Here is a 22,343-nt window from a genome sequence, read left to right on the forward strand (position 1 = left end):
TGATTTAATATATCAAATTCTCATCAGTCAATGTTGGAAAAGCTATAACTCTTAATATGATGCAACATGAAGGTAATAGTTTTATGTTCCCACTGCGGCCAACTTACTGAAATCGTACATAATGAATAAACAAGATGATGTGCAATCTGCATAGTGCTGGAGTAACTCAGCGGGAATGGAGAGAAGATATTTTGGGTCAGGACCTTCATTTTGTTTCTTCAGATGATGATGAAGTCCAAACAAACTTTCAAGGTCTAATTTAGCCAAGACTACTTTTCAATTAATAATTCACAGGTAATTGTGCTGGCTAGTTATTTCTGGTAGTGGATATACTTGTTGAGGTGATGTTGAGATCATGAGAATTGCTCTGGTCGGTTTTTAACCTATATTTTTATGAAACATATTTATATGGGTTATTTTTTGTTAATGAATAATCCCCTTTTTCTCAGACTGCTGGCAAACCTGGCAAAATATTACCTAGAGTGCGATATGTCTCTGCATGTTGGAGCTGTGAAATGTGTGTTCAAATATTGCCTGGAATCTGGCATTCAGTTTGTGTAAACATGATGCTGTAATACAGCGAACACATTGATGCATTATATCACATGGCTAACACAAGGGGTTTATTTTGGCTGTGGCTCAGCAAGAGCACACATGCCTCTGAGTCCAAAGGTTGTGGATTCAAATCCCACTCCTGGGAATTAAGCACAATGTTTAAGCTGACATTTGAGTGCAGAACTAAGGGAGTGCTGCATTGCCAAGAGGGCTGATGTTCAGGTGACATGCTCAACCAAGCTCCCTTCATCCTCAACAAGTAACTTTACAAGATCCCATTGCACTATTTCAAGGAGAGATTCTGCTTTATATCTTGGGCAGTGTTAACATCTCCATTTGTTCTGGCTTTGAAAAGGCACATTGACTGCTGTAGGTTCTACAGCAGATAACTGTTTCATGCGATTTGGGATACCCTCAGACTATAAAAGGACTTTCCTTAACTCAATTTTCATATTGCAGCAGTATCAGATAGAGCAGTGAAATTCCATTGTTGCATTTAAGACTTCATATCAAGGAATTGAGAAACTGTTGTAATTAAATATTAGTCCATTCCAGAAGATGTTCTTTCATGTGATATAATTTAGCCTCAGGAAATGTGGTTGAATTGAGACTAATGACTCTCAGTTATATGAAGTGCTTCTATTGGAGTTTAATGTGCTAAAATGAAACAGCATTTGTAGCAGAAAGTTCCTTGTTGTTTTCCCCAGTCTACCAATGTTGTTTTGCCGGCTTATTTGGCTGTCCTGTTATCAGACGCTTGAACCGACCTTATGTAAGATCTAAGACTCATATCTAAGAACGTATTCATGAGAAAAGTGCAAGGGTTCAACAAGTATAAACCACCTCACTGTAACCCTTGCACATTTTTTATCTGCCCTTTCTTTGTAGCTCTAACACTGTATTCTGTACTCTGTTTCCTCTCTCTGTTTCACTAATTATTGTACCCATATGTATGGTATAATATACTCATGTATGATATGATTTGACTGGATAGCAAGCAAAAACATTTGTTCACCGTGTCTTGGTACAATGAACAAAAATAAACTACTAATGATAACAACACCAATTCCAATACCATGTATTTATCACAGCTCCTATTGGCAGGTTAATCAATAAATAATTGAAGCAAGGTGGTCAATCATTGAGTTTAGTTGAGTTTAGTTATTTGTCACGTGTACCAAGGTATAGTGAAAAACTTTTGTTGCGTGCTAACTTGTCAGTGGAAAGTCAATACGATACAATCGAGCCATCCACAGTGTACAGATACACAATAAAGGGAATAATGTGAATAATCATCATTGCTCTCCTACGATTCTCTTAAAGGAAAAAATACACAAAATTCTGGAGTAACTCAATGTGTCAGGCAGCATCTGAAAACATGGATAGGTGGCGTTTTGGGTTGAGAGCCTTCTTCATACTGATTGTGGTGGGGAGGAAGAAAGCTGGAAGGGAAATGAAGGCATGACAAAGCCTGGCAAGTGATAGGTGGATGCAGGTAAGGGGATTGGCAGAGTAGATGGTTGGTACAAAGGCCAGAGATGACCAAACAATGTGAGATAAGGAGATAAGGATAGAAGAGGATATGAAATGTGAAGCCAGAGGAAGGAATATGGGTGGAAATGGATGGGGGAAGGTGGAAGGAAAGAGATGGGTGTGAGTGTAGGTGGGACACAGGGATGAGAGGGATGAAACAAAAGGAAATAGTCAGAGGCAATCATGAGGCAGTGAATAGCATGAACCCATGAAAGACAGACAGGACAGCACAGTGGTGGCAAAGCAGCACACTGGTAGAGTTGCTGCCTTACAGCATTACAGTGCCAGAGACCCAGGTTTGATCCTTACTACGGGTGCTGTCTGTACAGAGTTTCACGGTGCCCCTGTGAATGCGTGGATTTGCTCCGGGTTCTCCAGTTTCCTCCCATACTTCAAAGATATGTAGGTTTGTAGGTTAATTGGCTTTCGTAAGTTGTAAAATTGTCCCTAGTGTGTGTAGGTTAGTGTACGGTTGGTGACGCAGACTCAGTGGGCCAAAGGGCCTGTTTCTGCGCTGTATTTCTAAAGTCTAAAGTAAAGGCTCAAGACAGGCCAGCAACCTCACATGAAAGTCCAAGACAATTTAATATATACTGTAATATATGAGTATCTCTTTGGTATCCTAGTCACTGTAGCATGAGTTTATATCATTCCCTCCGTGAGAGATGGTTATAATAGATGGTCGTGCAAAGTTTAAGCAGCTGTCTCTTTGCTGTGCAATGACGTCAGCCACTTAACCCCGGATATCTGAAAATGTATCCTTATATTACCAAAGTCTCTGTAAACCCACCCAGAATCTGTCATTCCCAGTAAAGACATTTCCTCACCAGCTGTACAGATCATTTTTCCCAGAATGATGCAGGGATCCACACAGGAAAGCTGGCATTCAGACAAAAATATCATGTAGATTTTGAAAGGCACAGATTTCATTTTTGTGATGGCATTTATCTCACTGTTATCACCTCTCCAGCAGGACCTTAAATTCTACATTATTTTACAGCTGATTAGTCTGTGATTGTGATCCATAATATTTATAATTTGCTATTTTTTGTTTATTTTACCATCTCTTTCCAAAACCTTTCTTATCTCTACTTTTAGCCTTGTTAAACAATAAATGTACATATTCTCCGAGTAACTTCCCATGAGGAGTTTGTAGCTCTTTCTAAAGCTGACACTGAGAGTTCAGGGAGGTTTTACTCATGTTTAGGAATCTGCACCTTGAACAATTAGTTATTCAACCTGCTCCAAGTCGAGCACACTGACAGAATTGTCAAATCAGGCACATAGTTCCTCATATTCTCACAATATATAAGCAAGTCATTCAGCCCTTTGAATCTATGCCAGTTTTCTGAGCAATCCCATTCCTCTACTCACTTCTCTGCACCATATTCCCTCTCAGATATCATCAACTTCCCACTGATGTTTCTGCCACACTCCCACAAGCAGGGACACTTACAAGATCAAATAGCCTAACAATCCACAAGTCCATAGGATGTTGGAGGAAATCAGAGCAGTCAGGGGAAAACTTTCAAGTGATGGGGAAACATATACACTCCACATACATGGTGCCAGAGGTCAGGAACCAGTGAGATGAACAACCAGATTCCAGGTGTTTAGGAAGGAACTACGGATGCTGGTTTAACGCCGGATAAACACAAAATACCGGAATAACTCAGCGAGGCAGGCAGCATCTCTGGATGGAAGGAATGAGTGACGTTTCAGGTCGAAGGCCTTTCTTTATACTGAGAGTCAGGGAAGAGGGAGATATAAAGGTGTGAAAAAGAGAGATCAACGGGGACGGAGGTCGAGGAAAATGTAGAATGTACAATCAGTAATATTTAATCAGAAGGACAGAAAAACTAGCCGGACAACTAAGTTGGCGGAGGGATGGGGAGAGAGGGAAAGCAAGGGTTACTTGAAGTTAGAGGTCACTATTCATACCATTGGGTTGTAAGCTGTCCAAGCAAAATATGAGGTGCTGTTCCTCTAATTTGGGTTGCGCCTCACGTTGACAATGGACACCTAGGACAGAAAGGTCAGTATGGGAATGGGCGGGGGAGTTAAAGTGTTTAATAGTTGGAAGATTGAGTAGACCTAGGCAGAATGATCGGAGGTGTTCAGGGAAATGATCGCCGAGCTTGCACTTGGTCTCACCAATATGTGAGTCCACACCTGGAACAGCGGATGCAGTAGATGAGATAGGAGAAGATGTAAGTGAACCAGATATTTCCACAGGTATAATCCTCATTTTTTGAGAACGTTATCAGTGGAGTAAGCAGTCATACAGAGAACAGCAGAGGTACTGTCTGAACGAATCCCAACATTGTATCATTTCTCCTAAATAAGCATACACAGTGAAAACTCTCTGGCTGTATCTTTGGTAACGTCCATGAACATACTGCACGTGTTTCTTCCAATTAATCTTCAAACATCAAATACCTTCCAGAGTACCAGTTGCTTGATGCCTTCATGAAATGGGCATATTGTATGAGCTCTGTATGAAACCTTGTCACCTGATGAAACCAGGTTATGTTCCGGTAAATAATTGATGGCATTGACAACACCCGAGGTTAGGATGAAACCTGAGTCTCTGGCATTGCGAGGCATAAGCTTTACCAGTCATGTCACTGTGTTGTCCTGCATCAGAAATGCAGAGAAAAGATGATCCACCATACAAATTATAGAGATTGAACAAAAAGTGGAAACGAAACATCATAATTTAAGGAAAGCATAGCTTTTAGGTTATCAATAGCAAAAATATACCAGACAGTCAAAGATACAATTGGCTGATGTTGAAAGATCAAGCACTAGCTCCATAGAATCTTTATTATCAGAAACTTCCACGGCCAGTACATACCTAAAAAGGAAACCATAAAGAGTTGCAAGATGTGTATTGTAGAATTAGACATTGAATAACTCAGTACTCAAAGTCACTACCCTTATTTGTTTCTATCTTAGCCGGCAAATGTGCAAAGTTGGGTTTTTTATGAGGAATAAACATGTGCAGGATTTTCACTTCTACAAACAAAGGTGTTGTTATATAATTCGTGAATTCAGTTTCCTTATTCATAAATCATGCAATGAAAAGATTTTTCAAAATTCCTCTCTCCTTTGCAGAAAGCTGAACTATAGTAGTGCACACTCCATATTTACAGATCAATCACTTGAAAGAAAAGATAAACATAAAGACATAAGGAGTAGCATCTGGAAAGTTTGGACAATAAAGACTCAGCTCCAGAATTTGCTGCCTGCATTCATCACTTACTTATCATGTGAATTCAAAATTAGTGGATGTCCCACAAGTGGATGTCCCACAACCAATTTCATGCAAAGTTGTATCTCCATCCTCAGTAGGGATACCTTGTGCAGTGATAGGGCCTTGCACTTAATAGTCATCAGAACTCATGCTATGGAGGGTTTTTGCATTGGGTTATTGCAATCTGAAACGCACTGCCTTAGAAGATGGAGGACGCAGAGATCTTCACAAGAGTTATGAGTCTGTGGAATTCTCTGCCTCAGAGGGCAGTGGAGGCTGGTTCTCTGGATGCTTACAAAAGAGAGCGAGATAGAGCTCTTAAAGATAGCGGAGTATGGGAAGAAGGCAGGAACAGGGTACTGATTGTGGAAGATCAGCCATGGTCACACGTGCAGTATGTTCATGGACGTTACCAAAGATACAGCCAGAGAGTTTTCACTGTGTATGCTTATTTAGGAGAAATGATACTACGCCTACTCCTGCACCTATTGTCTATTGTCTATAAAATTTAAGAAGTACCTGGATCAGCACTTGATTCACCAAGGCATTGGAGACAATGGATCAAGTGCTGGTAAATGGGATTGGTATAAAAAATCCTTGTTGGTTGGCATGGACATAGAGGGCTGAAGGGCCTATTTCTGTGCAGACTTGATGAATATCTATATTACTAAATCTCTGTTCTTGACCGCTTTTGGCCTTCTGTGCTGCGATTTCTGAGAGAACGCCGCCACCTACGGCCGTCATTTTTGGCCACCTCGCTCAGAGCCCCCCTCCGCCAGCATGTGTACCGAGGATTTTTCCCGTCGATGTAAAATGACAGAGATATTAATGTTTTTACAAAATTCCCCATTCTCTCTGCTGCCCCTGCTGGAGGGAGGGGGAGGGACTATAAAACCAGGAAGTGGTGTGCCTCAATCAGTCTCTGCAAGTGGTGTGCCTCAATCAGAGCTCTGAATAACACTGAACAAATGTCTCCACAGCTGTGAGTACCCATAATGTGGTTTGAAAATGAAAATATGGTTAGTTTGAGGAAAAAAGCACTGCCTGTAAATGGTTGTTTGGGTTGAAGTAAAAAGGCACCCTCTCTCTCTCTCTCCCCTCCTCTCTCTCCCCACATCTCTCTCCCTATCCCTCTCTCTTCCCCCCTGTCTCTCTCCCTTTCTCTCTCTCTCTCCCCTCCTCTCTCTCCCCCTCACCGCCCTCTCAGCCCCCCCTCTCTCTCCCCTTCACTCTCACCCTCTCTCTCCTCCCCTCCTCCCCTCCTCCCCTCCTCCCCCACCTTTCCCCCCTCACCCACCCTCCCTCTTCTCCTCCTCTCCACCCCCCTCTCCCTCTTGCCCCTCTCTGTGTCTCTGTCTCTCTCCCTGTCTCTGCCCCTTCTCTCTCTGCCCTCACTCTCTAACCCCCCCCCCCCTTCCCTCTCTAGATGTGACTGCAAGTTGGGGGCTATGCGTCAGTAGATAGGGTGGCTATGGGGTAAAAGGAGCAAATTAATAATATTAATATAATATCAAGGGGGGTAATTAGCGTGAGTGCGGGGGTGGGGGGGGATAGTTAGTGTGTGTGATGCTGCATGCTGCCTCCCCCCCCCCACAACCGCACGTTGGGGGAACAGACCCAACGGGTCTGCACTTGGTCTAGTAACCTATAATTCTTTTGTTACTTACCTTAGTTCTCATGTCGGCTTTCCTCTCTGACTGAATGAATGAAGATGCTGCTCCATCTCCAGGTCAATGCTGGCTTTTTTTGTGAGCAGATTCAACAGTATAAGTGTTATCAAATTGATGCATTCTTTCCATGCGGCTCAACTCCATTTGGCATTCGAGAAAAGGCTGGCAAAGATCATGGAACTTAAGTCTTCATGCAGCTTACATAAGAATCTAAAACTTGGCACTAGCTAAGGGAACTGCCATCAGTTTCCTGAGTTTTACATTTCAGAAAAATCCTCACTTAGGTCATCTCCAGTATTCCCCCATAAGGAAGGCAGAATGTAATTTATGCTGTGTACTTGATGGTGAAACCATGCCCAAAGCTACAAGTGGGGTGAAGACCTTTCGTTTGATTCCTGATTAAAGCAGGGGGATTCCCCTCTTTGTAGGCCAGTGGCAGGAGTAAGGCAGCAGAATAGGATTTACAAGGAAGTCAATGCATGGACCAGATCCAGTGGCGCCTGAGAGTTTACATCCTCCAAAAAGACAGCTGAGATCCATTTGCAGGCACCCTTCCTCCAACTGCATCTTACGTTTGCCAGCTACTGGCTTTGCAATCAATCAATCAACATGCTGTCAGACAAAAGTCAACAGAACACGATACAAAGAGGGCTATGCCATTCAAATCAGCAGGAACTGAAAACCACCAGCCTTGCCATGTTCATCACCTCTGCCTTTGTGTCTGCCTCCCCGCTAACACTGCAGCTTAGTTCTGTTCTCGTTGATGATAATGAATACTCAAATAAAAACAGAGAGTTCTGGAAAAACTCAGCTAGTCAGGCAGCCTCTGTGGAAAGAGAAATGCTCAGAGTTGTGGGTCTATGGGTCTTGAACCGAACTGGGAAAGAGAGCGATGAGAGTTAGTTTTCAGTAGGACGGAAAGTGGGGAATGGATGTGTCGACTAAAAAGAATGTCTGTGATCAAAAGAGTCAAAATGGTTTAATGGGGCCAGTTATCATTAAGCTATCAGCCTGTGTAATGAGTTGTTAATGACAAGGAAGTGGGACTTGCCCAGCAAGCTTGACGTAAGCATGGAAAATAAGTTCAAAATGAATGGATGAATGAATGAATGAATGAATGAATGATTGAATGAATGAATGAATGAATGAATGAATGAATGAATGAATGTTTGGCCAAGTATTTCCATACAAAGAATTTGCCTTGGTGCTCCGCCCACAAGTGACAACATGACATACAGTAACAGTTAAGATTGACACATAAAACATTAAACATTAAAAATAAAAAATTATTAATAAAATATTATTGACTGAACAAGACTGAAAGTGAAAAATGGTGGAAAAATTAAGCAGGTCATGCTGCGTTCATGGAAGCAGAAACAGTTAATGGTTCAGGTCTATGACCCTTTGCAGGAATTAGATAAAGAGAGATGCAAGTTAGTTTTCAGTATGATAAAGGGTGAGGGAGAGATGTGTAGAACATAGGGAGTGCCTAAGATAGGATGAGTCAAAATGATTTTAAGGGGATAGTTATCAGCACATTAAGGTCTGTGTAGAGAGTTGTTAATAATAAGATGGTAGGACTTGTATGACAGGCTAGATTAATGCATGTAGGATCCAAGAAAAGAACAGAATAAGTAAAATACTTGAAGAACTAAGCAGTTGAGACAGCATCTGTGCAAAGGGCATTGAATCAATTAGTATTTCTGATGAGGAACTCTTCATTCGACCCAAGATAGAGAGGAATAAGTAAGAAGGAACTGCAGATGCTGGTTTAAAAGATGAACACAAAAAGCTGGAGTAACTCAGCGGGTCAGGCACCATCTCTGGTGAGAAGGAATGGGTGACGTTTTGGGTCGAAACCCTTCTTCAGAAGGAGTCTGAAGGTCTCGACCCAAAACGTCACCCATTACTTCTCTCCAGAGATGCTGCCTGTCCTGCTGAGTTACTCCAGCGTTTTTTGTTTTTTTGAGAGGAATAAGTTAGTCCGAGTAGCCACAAGATGTGGGTGAAAGCAAAGGAATTTCTCAGCTTGAGAAATGGTAATGGACGTTACTTGTATGTTGCAAGTTATTTTACTATTGCACAGTTTTGGATGGTGGTAGGAAGTGGAACAGGAATCAAGAAATAAAGAAGTGTGAGAAAATAAGTGAGAGGACAATTCATAGTTTGTGGTGAACATGAGTAGTTATTGCACCTGTCACATTCCGTAGCTGGTGTTTGTAGCCCCGATGAATGCAGTATTGTGTGTGTACTTGGCTGAAGTCACATGAGGCAAAGGATGGAGTATGACAGGTGGGATAATCTTTCAGTTTATAGTATTAGCACTTTTAAAATGCACCACTGAATGAAAAGTGAGACTGAGCAAAAATCATGTTTGTTTTCTTATTATATATCCAATTACCTTAGACGAAAAGATCTATGAGAAATCTGTTATAGTTTACAGCTCTGATTGCAGAAGAACTGAAAAAAAGGACTTTATTTCCGCATGAGCTGCAATAACCCTATTTCTCTTCAATATATTCTTTTCTCAATCTTCCCCAGGATCCCCAATGCAAGTATAAGATGAACAGCTAAGAATGGAATATGATAACATTGGCTGAGGGATGAGAGTGGGTCAGGAATAAGAAATTTTCTCTGTTCCACAAAAGTGGAAAGGAGGCCGGAAAATGTTGCTGCACGATGTTTGGTAACTGGAGGCTATTGCTGCTGATTTGGTTCCAAGTTGGCATGACATGTACAAGTATACATTTGTGGTATGAGTCATACTCTTTGAAGTGTGAAGAAACAGCTTGTTCACACACAATGGAATTTTGCAGAGGAGACAAGCCAATAACACTAATAATTAGCAATTGTTAATTTGACACAATTTCTCCCAAATTAGATATCAATGATGTATTGAATGTGTGGATATTCCATTGTTTAGGAGCTGGATGGTAGTGCCACCCATACTATTTCATATATAGATACATAGGATAACACAACATGGAAAAGGAAGAAGGGTTTCGGCCCGAAACGTTGCCTATTTCCTTCGCTCCATAGATGCTGCTGCACCCGCTGAGTTTCTCCACCATGGTAGACTTTTGTCTACCATGGAAAAGGCCCTTCAGTTACCAAGTCCACACTGACCATCAAACACCCATTTACACTAAGCCTACACTAATCCCATTGTGTTCTCTCACATTCTCATCAGTTTCCAGTTTCAACACCATATACTGCATTCCAGAAACAAAGCTAGCCATTACTTTGATATACATCAAAGGTTTTAGTGAAATGAGTCATATAGTCATACAGCGTGGAAACAGGCCCTCTGGCCCAACTTGTCCACGCCGACCAACATGCCCCAACTACACTAGTCTCACCATGACTAGTCCCAAATGATTTGTAGCCAATGCCCAGTTATAGGAAGAACATTCTTTCAAATAGGGACGAAGCTTGAGGAAGCTAACCATTGTAGCTCTTGACAAGATGCACAACTATTTCTCTTGGTTTTGGCATCTCTGCTGTGGTATTTCTTGTAGCCCAATAGAATACTGCTGACCTCTGTGCACCAAGCATGTAATTCTTGCACAACTTGATCTCATTCTTCAGCATCATTTGTGTAGAGATTTATTATTGATTGCATCTTTAATGAGCACTTGCCTTTCACAACCTCTCCATGGAATATTCTCTGCCATGCAGTCATCCGTTAGTTTTGCTAAATGCCCATTTTTGTAGATGTGCTGTCATAATCTTAACACCCCATTCTTCCATATTGGAGGATTTCTATGTTTGGAAATTTGTCCTCCCCTCTCAACATCAGTAGTCGACTGAAATGTTTAAGTTATTTCAGTCGGTGACTGTAGGTTGTGTTGGAAACATATGCATATGTCAGTGACATGAGGATCACAGCACTGTTAGTGTGCAGTTGCCCTTAAGGTTGAAAACTTGTCAACTTCAGAGCTGGCCTTCTTGGACCTGTTATTGCTGGCCACTCACTCCACAAGTAATCCAGGGTTTGTAGATGAATAATAAACCTAAACCTCAACTAAGCTTTGTCTAGTGGAGTCTGCTCCACAACTGGACATGTGTGCTAAAGGACGCAAAGTGGTGGAGTAACTCGGCGGGTCATGCAACATCTATGGAGAACATGGTGACGTTCCGTGTTGGGACCTTTCTCAAGACCAATGGAGTAAGAGGGAGAAAGCTGGAAACCTACCCCCACCCCCTCCTCACCTGTATCTACCCCATCACCTGCCTGGATATGTCCTGCACCAATCTCTCCAACTTTCTCCCCCTGCCAGAATCAGTCTGAAGAATGGTCCCAACACAAATTATCACCTGTCCATTCCCTCCACAGATGTTACTTGGATCTGCATGGGTGAGTGGTGAAGCAGCCTTGTGTGCTCCTTACACCCCCTCCCAATGCTCCATCTCCGAACAACCACCCCAATCTCCCCCACACACACCTGTCCTGGTTTGTTGCTATTGGTCATTTTGAAAGCCTGAAGAGAGTAATGTATGTTAATGAATATTACAGAATATGTTTGGATGATGTGCTTATCACGGTTAAGCAAACTGGCAGGGTTGGAGCTTTAAGTGGTGCAAACTAGCTTGAGTTGATACTGGCTACTCACAAAACTGTGTAAAGAAAAGTAACAAAACAGTCCAGGCTGGGCTGGATTCTGCAATCATGATAACAGGTAGACAGCATGGTTTGCAGTCATGGCCTCCACCAAGACATGCAGCAGTGGCTCCATTAACTCTCTGCACTCGTTTCCCAGTGCAATTCTATTTAGAGCCCAGATGTAGATTAGATTACATTCATTTGGATAGGCACCTACAGACTCAGTTTAAAATTTCCAATGGATAACTTTTCCCCCAAAGTTCATGACTACTTCGGAAGCCTGGACCATGTATTCAAATTCTGTAGTGTAGATGGAATTCAAAATCTTTGAATTGAGGGCAGCTAAGATTAATCTCCATCGAATGCAAGAGCAGACACAGTAATGGGCTTGTCCCACTTACACAACTTTTTTGGCGACTGCCGGCACCCATCATAGATCGTTACAGGTCACTGAAAATTTTCAACATGTTGAAAATTCAGCGGCAACCAGAACAAGGTATGACTCTTTGGGCGACTACTTATGACCATACAGGCTTCACCCCGCAACATGTCGCCAGGGTGTCGTCTGTATGGTCGTGAGTAGTCTCCTCAGTCACCCAAAGAGTTGTAGCGTCTTTCTGGTCACCGCTGAATTTTCAACGTTTAAATTTCTTGCCGACCTGCAACGACCTATGACGATTGCTGGCAGTCGCCGAAAAAGTTGCGTAACTGGGACAGGCCCATAAGAAATCAGTGGTCTATATTTGATTAGTTTAGTTACATTTAATTCAGTTTAGTTTAGTTTAATTTAGTTTAGTTTAGTTTAATTCAGTTCAGCAATACACCATGGAAATAGGGCCTTCAGCCCACCGAGTCCACACCGACATATGTTATGTTATCCCAGTTTTGCATCTTACACACTAGGGCCAATTTACAGAAGCCAATTAACCTACAAACCTGTACATGTTTGGAATGTGGCAGAAAAACCAGAGCACCCAGAGAAACCCCACGTGGTCACAGGGAGAACATACAAACTCTTTACAGACAGCACTTGTAGTCAGGACTGAACTTGTGTCTCTGGCACTGTAAGGCAGCAACTCTACCGCTGCACTACTGTGCCGCTCCTTATATCATTCCACACCTTATTTTCTTTGCAATTATCTTCTAGAGGAAGATATATTATGCACAGTTTAAAGTCAGCTGCTGGTATCCTGTGCTTTGTGCTCTTACATTATATTATTGCTGTGTATTATTCCAGCCTATTATAACTGGTAGAATATACTGCAGGTATCTTTCTTGCTAATATTGTGCTAAGGTATATTTTTAATTGCAACTGTAGCTTTATACCCAGATCAAAATTTATTGAACAACAGTTAGATAATTTGCACTCACCAGCAACCAGATGTACAGTAACTTCATGCAACAAGTTACAGAAAAAAAGCCAAATGGATTAGTTTTTTGTAAATAAGTTATCATTGTAATTGCCTCCAGTCTGAATGAAGAGAAGTCGGATTAGATTCAAGATTCAAGAGAGTTTATTGTCATGTGTCCCAGATAGGACAATGAAATTCTTGCTTTGCTTCAGCTCACCAGAATATAGTAGGCATGAATACAGAATAGATCAGTGTGTCCATATGCCATTATATAAATATACACACACATGAATAAATAAACAGATAAAGTGCAAATAAACAGATAATGGGCTATTAATGTTCAGAGTTTTGTTTGAGTTGAGTTCAACAGCCTGATGGCTGTGGGAAGTAGCTATTCCTGAACCTGGACATTGCAGTCTTCAGGATCCTGTACCTTCTACCTGAAGGTAGCGGGGAGATGAGTGTGTGGCCATGATGGTGTGGGTCCTTGATGATGCTGCCAGCCTTTTTGAGGTAGCGACTGCGATAGATCCCCTCGATGGTAGGGAGGTCAGAGCCGATGATGGACTGGGCAGTGTTTACTACTTTTTACTACCAAACCAAGCCACGATGCAACAGGTCAACATGCTCTCTACTGTGCACCTGTGGAAGTTAGAGAGAGTCCTCCTGGACATACCGACTCTCCATAATCTTCTCAGGAAGTAGAGGCGCTGATGTGTTTTCTTTATAATTGCATCAGAGTTCTCGGACCAGGAGATATCTTCAGAAATGTGCACGCCCAGGAATTTGAAGCTCTTGACACTTTCCACCATCGACCCATTGATATAAATGGGACTGTGGGTCCCCATCCTACCCCTTCGAAAGTCCACAATCAGTTCCTTGGTTTTGCTAGTGTTGAGGGCCAGGTTATTGTGCTGGCACCATTTGGTCAGTCGGTCGATCTCTCTTCTATACTCTAACTCGTCCCCATCGGTGATATGTCCCACAACAGTTGTGTCGTCAGCGAACTTGATGATGGAATTCGCAGTATGACCGGCTACGCAGTCATGAGTATAGAGTGAGTACAGCCGGGGGCTGAGCACGCAGCCTTAAGGTGCTCCCATGCTGATTGTTATTGAGGCTGACACATTTTCACCAATACGAACAGTCTGTGGTCTGTGAATTAGCTGGTTAACAAATCACTGTAGAAAAACTGCAAGAGATAAAGGAATATTTAATTCTCTGGTATAACAGAAACAATATAATATTAACACATTGTTTTCAGCAGAATACATTTGCACATATGCTGTTCTGCTTGAGTGGCAGAGATTGAAACCTAATAATGAACAGAATGTTGTCAGCAACATTAGAGGATCTGAACAAGGTCTAGACGGTCAAGCAGGAGACAAGGAAAGGATGTTTGAAAGTAAGTCACAGACTCCAGCTGTTACAGGGCACCAAAACTGAACAAGGAGTAATTCAAAGTACACTGCATTAATTATTTCCTCTAGGACACTATTTTGCTGGCCTATGATAAGATGTCTCAGTGAGGTATTTAAATCAATGAGACACTTTGTTGGGATCGTGCCAGTGACTTGGAAACAAATGAGTTCTTTTGTATGATGATGTGACTTATTGGAAGAAAGCATATTTCCGAGAGGAGCTGTCTATCTGACATCAATGTGAATGTTTTCACCAGGTGGTGGAACCCTGTAAACCAACAGAACAACTGATTGTGGTTTTAGTTTCCGCTATTTTCACCTCAAATGCACAGACAAATTTTGCAGATTATACTTCACAAACCCAAGAACATTTTAAAGTCAAGCTCAATAATGGAAGCATTTTCAATTTACACAAGTATGTAGGTCTGCCTTGTTTCACTAAACATTATTCATATTAATCCCTTATGTATTGGTACACTGTGGATGGCTCGATTGTAATCTTGTTATGTCTTTCCGCTGACTGGTTAGCACACAACAAAAGCTTTTCACTGTACCTTGGTACACGTGACAATAAACTAAACTCAACACAGAGTAATATTTCTACAAAAAAAATCAGATTATAACTAGTAATCTCAATGTTTTGTATGTCAGTTGGCAATGGAATGTGTTCTCAAATCTAGTGCAGAAACGACCCAAAAGATGGTTCTGAATGAAAGATTCAAATCTTTCTTCAGGTTCTCAAAAAAAGGATTGATGTACACATTTTTGAAAGCTGTAACATTCCATGTGGTTTTATGTGACATTTACTTGAATGACAAATTGCTATAATTTACCCCAACTTGGCTTCGCCCTGAGTCATTCAGCCTTCACCAGATGTGCAAACATTTTTTATGAAGCTTGGCAACCTCTTTGTGTAACCCTCCTACTGAAACTTTAGCATCAGGTGACAAGAATATTCAGTCAGCTTTTAGTACAGTTACACTGTGCTCATTAGGCACATGCATCCATTACTGCAATTAATATTTAACATAACTTTTGCTTTTCAGATGTCGTCTTAAAACTGGTGCATAGGTCTGCATCAATGAAGTATTTACTACAGTATTATCTCAGCTAATTTCCATGGCCTCAATAGAGCTTTTATATTAAACCACGAGTTACACCAAGATGCTTTCAGCATGGGATAAGGGAATGGATGACTCAGGTTGGGCAAGACAGAAAAGCAAATTTCATCCTTTCTATCTTACAGAAAGTGTGAAATCTACTTCAGTTGATAGCTAAAACCTCTGCACATTCCTACTGACACTGGCAGAATGTGACTAATTGTATGACATAATAAGGCATTTTTATAGTCTTATGGTATAACATATATAAAAAGTGCCCAGACAATGGCAATGCATACTCTGTATGCAAACATTCTGCTTTCTGCTTCCCAATGCCTTGGGAAATTACTCTCTAACATTTTACACCTTGTGACCTTCCTTTTCTCATTTAAGACCCAAATTCGAATGTTATGTTTCTACAACAGTTGGTCCTGGGTCTAATGTCTCAGTGGTCATATAGTATACTAGACTAAGTGGGACCCGTTGGGTCCCAGCTTCACACGGGAGGGCTGGTTCCCCAACGTAATATTCCACCTCTCCACCAATTCCAATATACACACACTCACACACTCACACACCCTCCACCTCACACACATACACTCACACACACTCACACACACACACACATACTCCCACGCACACATACACACACACACACACACATACACTCACACACACACACTCACACTCACACACACAGACTCACACACTCACACACACAGACTCACACACACACACAGACTCTCACACACACACTCACACACACACCCACACATATACTCATACACACACATACACTCACCCAGCCACATACACTCACACACACACAAACACTCACACACACTCACACACTCACACAGATTCACACATACACTCACTCACACACACAAACTCACACACACACACACAAACACATACATTCACACACTCACGTGCACACACACATACACTCACATGTACACTCACACACACTCACACACATACACACACCCTCCACCTCACACATACACTCACTCACACACTCACTCACACACACATACACTCACACACACACACACACACTCACACATACACTCACACACACACACAGATTCTCACACACACATACACCCACACATACACTCACACACACATACATTCACACACACACATACACTCACTCACACACACATACACTCACACACACACAAACTCACACACACACACACACACACACAAACACATACTGTACATTCACACACTCACGCGCACACACACATACACTCACATGTACACTCACACACACACACACACACACACACACACACTCACACACACACACTCACACATACACTCACACACACACAGATTCTCACACACACATACACCCACACATACACTCACACACACATACATTCACACACACACATACACTCACTCGCACACACATACACTCACACACACACAAACTCACACACACATACACACACTCACACACACACTCACTGACACACACACTGACTCACACACCATATATATGACAGTAAACTTTCTTGAATCTACTCACACGGCCTCTCCACTGTGGGGCTTTCGCAGTCAGCGGCACTTCCTCAATCAGCGTGACCTCTGCACTTACCGGAAATTATGCAATCAGTGTAACCTCTGCACTCACCGGAAATTACGCAATCAGCGCGACCTGTCCACTAAGCGGAAGTCACGAAATGAGCGAGACTATTGGACTAAACACAGTCGGACCTAATAAAGCATTTATTCCTTCGAAACACAGTCGGACCCAATAAAGCATTTATTCCTTCCAAACATATTCGTACCTAATAAAGCATTGCAGTTTCAAGCACAGGCAGGGCAGCCGGCCAAACAACTCATGGCATTGTCATTTTATTTCATTTCATTTCCTATTAGCATTGCACTTTCAATCACAGGCAGGGCAGCAGGCCAAACAACTCATGGCATTGTCATTAAGGGCTAACAAATCATTTATTGCAAGTACATTGCAGACCCACAGTTCAGTGGATTCACATCTTAGAATGACAGTCGTGGCCTCTGCCTCATGATCTTACAGAGTAACTGACTCACGTCCAGGCATCCGGGGTTTTATAGTCCTGCCCCCCCCCGGAAGGGGCGTTACCTTTATCGTGGTGATTGACAGGCGAGAGGACCAATCAGCAGATCGCAAGGTTTTTTAAACACTCATAACCTTTTTATGTTTCATCGATGGGAAAAATCCTCGGGGCTGGCTCAGCGGAGGAGGACTGTGAGTAAGGTGGCCAAAAATCACAGTGATACAGGGTGGCGTTTTTTCTAAAATCAATATACAGCGCAGACAGGAAGTGGTCAAGATGATATTTTAATTATATAGATTGTTAACTGTATTTCCCTCAATGATCCTGCCCCATAGAGTGAAAAATTTGCACTAAAATAAATTACTGAACATCTGCTCTAGTTCATCAGGACCGACAAAGACAATGCCACTACATTCAGTGTACAACAAACAATCTTTTGGAAGAACTCAGCGTGTTGAGTAGCATCTGTGGGTGGGAAGGAATGGTCGATGTTTCAGGTTGAAACCCTCAGAATGTGACTGTAACTCTGCAATAAATATGCTAATTTCATACCTACTTGACGATTATCTAAATGCTTGCTGCCCTATGGTAATATTTGACTAAACACACACTGATTTTAATATTTGTAGGAACAAACTGCAGATGCTGGTTTAAATCGAAGGTAGACACAAAATGCTGGAGTAACTCAGCAGGACAGGCAGCATCTCTGGAGAAGGAATGGGTGACGTTTCAGGTTGGGACCCTTCTTCAGTCTTGCTGCCTGTCCCACTGAGTTACTCCAGCATTTCAATATTCATATCTTTGTTGTTGTAAAGACTTTGTGGTTTCATCAAGACCTCTCTCTGTGAGCATTTCCTGCCCAGACACACATTGCCTGATATCCCATATTGCCAGTGTTGGCATCATAATCACCCAAAAGTAACTGCTTTGTTAATCGCAGCCACACCTTCTGCTACCCAAAGTCTTGGCAAATTCACTCTCTAAAGATTTACACCTTGCTATCTCCCTGTCCTCAATTAAGACCCTCATTGAAACTTTACGTTTTGACCAAACATTTGGTCCCCTGGTCTAATACCTCAGCGGTCATAATGTGAAGGGAACTACCCCTTCAATGGTCCCGACCCGAGACATCGATCCATTCCCTCCGCAGATGCTGCTTAACCAGTGAATTCCTCCAGTGCTTTGTGTTTTACTCAAGATTCCAGTCTCTGCATTTTCTTTTGTCCCCATCTTAATTGTTCATCCATGCTTTCAAATCCCTCGTTGCCTTACTCGTCTTTTTTGTACCCTCCAGTCTTAAAGCCTTCATAATTCAGCATTTCTCCCTTTTTAGCTTTTTTGTCCCCTGCTATCTCTGCCGACTGTTGATGTATTGCTGTAGGTGCTTTTGTCAATCCCTTCCCTTGCACTATCTAGCTCTTCCTCATTCTTCAGAATCCCACTAAATTGGATCTCTCTGATCCAAAGCATTTGCCGAAGCATTTGATCACCAGTCCCAATTCTCTGTAAGATGTCAATTCTTTTACAGGTTGTGAATGGTTAGCGTCATTTGGATATATTAATGGTACAATTTAAATGTAAGTTGTTCAAGCGTAGGAAGGAACTGCTGATGCCGGTTTACACCGAAGATGCACACAAAATGGGCCGGGCAGATTCTCTGGAGAGAAGGAATGGGTGACGTTTCAAGTCGAGACCCTTCTCCAAACTCAGTTGTTCATGTGTTATTTTTCAGGTAGATGCAGTGTTTACCCAGTAACAGACCTTCTTGAATATTGCATCAGCTTGGTTTTCATCATGAGCGTTATTGATATGACCTCCCACCAACCAGCATTTACATGGATGTAAATTGCCAGGTTTTGGGAGTTGAGAGAAAATCTAACTCAGGCAGATGAATGAAGAGGTAGTACTCATCAAATATCATTAAAGAACCACACCTCCCTGGCCACATTCTCATCACAATACTACCAAAGTGAAAAAGTACTGGAACCGGAGAACCCATGACCTCAGGTTCAAGAACAGCTTTTTCCCCACAACCATCATGATTTGATGTCAATTATTTTTCAGGCTGTGAAGGGCTGTGAACCTCTTGAACAATATATGACACTAACTGCAACACTAGCATAGAGTCTGAAGAAGGGTCTCGACCAGAAACATCACCCATTCCTTCTCTCCAGAGATGCTGTCTGTCCCACTGAGTTACTCCAGCTTTTTGTGTCTATCTTCAGTTTAAACCAGCATCTGCAGTTCCTTCCTACACACTACCTCAGCAATGATGATCTACTATGGATTTGTTTGGGTTGCACACGTACTTTGGCTTTGACCTACTATTTGACAGGCTCGAAGGGCCAAATGACCTACTCCTGCACCAATTATCTATTGTCTATTGTTATCTATTATTACGGATTATTAATTTATTGTATTCTTGATTATTGAATATTTATTTGTGATGTCATTAAGTTAATGGGATAGTAAAGCCGCAGAAAGTAAGAATGATTGTTCTGTTGTTGGTACATGTGACAAATTAAACACTCTTGACTCTAGACTAACATAATAAACACACCTTACTCATCAAGTAGTCATTTCAATTTTACAGAATTCATTTTGGAGATACAGACCATTAATTATTGCATATAAATGTACTTGAAGAATCAAACCACAATCTGGTTTTGTTGTGAAATAAATTAGCACTTTGCAGGATTTACCCAGGGCGGGCAAGCTTTATATCCAAATGCAACTCTGCACATTTATGCTCACTAATATCTGATTCCCAAGGAGTTAAATAATGCAGATGATATGATACAAAGAATCAACCTCACTCTGGGAGTGGATTGCGAGCTGCAGCCCAGATATTCCCATGACCTTTTAACATGCACTTAACTCTCAGGCTGAGTTAAAACATAACTGCTAAATTACTTTGAATCATTCATTTCTCAATGATCATGCATTTAATCCAAAGGAAAAAAACTACAGAATATAAAATAATCGAGTGTAGTTGTCCTCCATAGAGCTCATTTGTGTTTGTTAATTTGATTTTGTTAAGTAAAGAAATCCTTCATCCTCCTAGCACATTATCCGTTGATATTTCTTTCTGATTTCATCCTTCCATGACTCTTAGCACTGATCAGAGCTTAAAAGGAAAATAATCTAGAAATTTGGTTGATGTTGTAAATTAGATAATAACCTCAGTAAAATACAAAAATCATAGGAATGTGCTGTTCAGTCTTAAATTTAGAAGACCTTATATTAAGGAACAGGAAACTATTTGTATATTTGTTTCGTTGCACTGACCCTACTTATCATTAACGGGTAATTTCCCTGCAATTTGTCAAGTAATCTTCTCTCGACCAGCTCACCCTCATGTCTCCCCTGTCTCCACCTCATCCCACACCAAACCCCACCTAATTCCTATTTGTTCCTTTAAACATTGAAATAAGTCAGTTATCTTCACTTTTTGCCTCCGTAAATTGAGATGTAGCCTCCTGGGCACCACATCCGTACCTGACAACCCATATTAGTCAAGATGTCTATTTTATTCTTTGGCTTTCTTCATTACATTTGCTTAGTCACCTCTCTGCTTACACACCCTGTGCTTCTAAGGCAGTTAGGCTGGTTCTGAAATTTACCTTTCGAATCATGTGTTGGAATTCAATTCAATCTTGCTTAGTAACTGCTGATAAACATTATCTCTTAACAAATCTTTTGAAGTTCTAACAATGAGAAAACTCAGATAATCCGCTACATGATTCAATATTTAAAATTATGAGAGGCATAGATAGGGTCAATAGACAATCATTTTCCCAGGGTAGAAATGTCAAAAACTAGAGAGAATTGATTAAAGGTGAGAGGGAAAGTTTAATTGAAATTTGCAAGGCAAGTTTTTTTCACACAGAAGGTGGTAGGTGCCTGAAGGGCACTTACTGGGGATGTAGTGGAAACAGATACAATAACAACATTTTAAAGGCATTTAGGCAGACACATGACTAGGCATGATGTAGAAGGATATGAATCATGTACAGGCAGATGGGATTAGATCAGGCTGCACTCCCTCTATCACATGCTAGGGCCCCAATAACTGTGTAGGAAGGAACTGCAGATGCTGGTTTAAACCGATGATAGACACAAAAAGCTGGAGTAACTCAGCGGGACAGGCAACATCTCTGGAGAGAAGGAATGGATGACTTTTGGGTTGAAGAAGGCTCTCGACCTGAAACGTCACCCATTCTTTCTCTCCAGAGGTGCTGAGTTACTCCAGGCTTTTGTGTCTAGCCCCAATAACTGTTCTCCTTCTATCGCACTCTGGTGCTCCAGATCCTGTACTCCCTCTATCGAGACAACGGTTCACATGCATCTTCTCCAACCACATCTATTGCATCTGCTGTTACCTTACCAAACCATTCAATTTCTTCCCCTCCCCCTCCATTTTTCCACCCTTTTTTCCCTTTACCACACTTGCATTTGCATCTATTTCTCCCCCCCCCCCCCCCCCACCACTACCACAGTCATTCCGAAGAAGACTCCCAACCCAAAACGTCACCTATCTACATTCTCCAGAGATGCTGCCTGGCCTGCTGAGTTACTCAGCACTCTGTGTCTTTTATTGTAAACTAGCATCTCCGGTTCCTTGTAACTTGGAGAAAACAAGTTAGTCCAGGTAACAGAGAAAATGGAGGAGGACAATTGATGCATTTTTTGATTTTGAAACAGCAGCACATTCTTTCCATCAAATCCCTGTCAACTCTTCATAGAGCAATTACGTCAGTCTATATCCCTCGTTCAAAGCCTTGAAAATGGTT

The sequence above is a fragment of the Amblyraja radiata genome, chromosome 3, assembly GCF_010909765.2.
Source record: "Amblyraja radiata isolate CabotCenter1 chromosome 3, sAmbRad1.1.pri, whole genome shotgun sequence".
NCBI lineage: Eukaryota > Metazoa > Chordata > Chondrichthyes > Rajiformes > Rajidae > Amblyraja > Amblyraja radiata.